Raw genomic sequence first — 1,246 nt, forward strand, 5'->3', positions numbered from 1 at the left:
AATCAGAGAGAGCCAATGTCCAAGAGGAATGGATAAGTCAAATGTGATACATTTATACAGTGGAATACTATGCCACAGAATAAATGAGATTCAGAAGAATCAACTTGGATAACGCCCAGTAATCTGAGGCCTAAATGAAAAAAAAAAATGAATGTTGGCCGGGCGGTGGCTCACGCCTGTAATTCCAGCACTTTGGGAGGCCGAGGTGGGCGGATCACCTGAGGTCGGGAGTTCAAGACCAGCTTGACCAACATGGAGATGCCCTGTCTCTACTAAAAATACCAAAAACATTAGCCAGGCATGGTGGTGCACGCCTGTAATCATAGCTACTCAGGAGGCTGAGGCAGGAGAATCGTTTGAACCCAGGAGGTGGAGATTGTGGTGAGCCAAGATCGCGCCGTTGCACTCCAGCCTGGGCAACAAGAGCAAAACTCTATCTCAAAAAATAAAAAAAATTGGCTGGGCTCGGTGGTTCACGCCAGTAACCCCAGCACTTTGGAAGGCCAAGGCGGGTGGATCACAAGGTCAGGAGTTCGCGACCAGCCTGACCAACATGATGAAACTCTGTCTCTACTAAAAATACAAAAATTAGCTGGGTGTGGTGGCACACACACACCTGTAATCCCAGCTACTTGGGAGGCTGAGGCAGGAGAATTGCTTGAACCCAGGAGGTGGAGGTTGCAGTGAGCCGAGATCATGCCAGCAAGACTCTGTCTAATAAAAATAAATGGATTTCTAGAATCCTATATGTCCAGTATTAAACAATATATGTAAATGCATAAGCACAAACAGATGGAAGGAAAGGGTCACCTGTCCTTAAGCACCCACTGTGTGCCAGGGGCAGGCCTCAACCCCCACTGTGACCCTAGAGCTACTTATTAATAGGTTGTGTTTTTCAGACTAGGAAACAGCCTCTGGGAGGGCAGCCCGCATGGCAGGAAGGAGCCCAGGACTGCTTACTCCTGGGCCAGCTGCCTGTGTCCCCTCCCTGTAGGGCAGGCCCAAGGACTCAGGACTGGGTCTCCATCCTAGGCTGAAGCAGGCAGGAGACCCTGTAATTCCAGCCGCTGCTCCCACCCGCCACCCACCCCTCCTTCACCTCAGCCTGGGGAAGCCCGGCTCGCCTGGGCCGCCAACAATGCCTGCCATTCAGCCCTGTCCCAGCTGCCAGGCCTGCGGGCTGCAGAGGGGGGCTCCCGCCCAGCAGGGACAGCCTTTCCCTGCGCTGTGCCTCCAGGCTGGACCG

Source organism: Aotus nancymaae, unplaced genomic scaffold (genome assembly GCF_030222135.1).
Source record: "Aotus nancymaae isolate 86718 unplaced genomic scaffold, 86718_ANA_hifiasm-v0.15.2.pri h1tg000076l, whole genome shotgun sequence".
Classification (NCBI taxonomy): Eukaryota; Metazoa; Chordata; class Mammalia; order Primates; family Aotidae; genus Aotus; species Aotus nancymaae.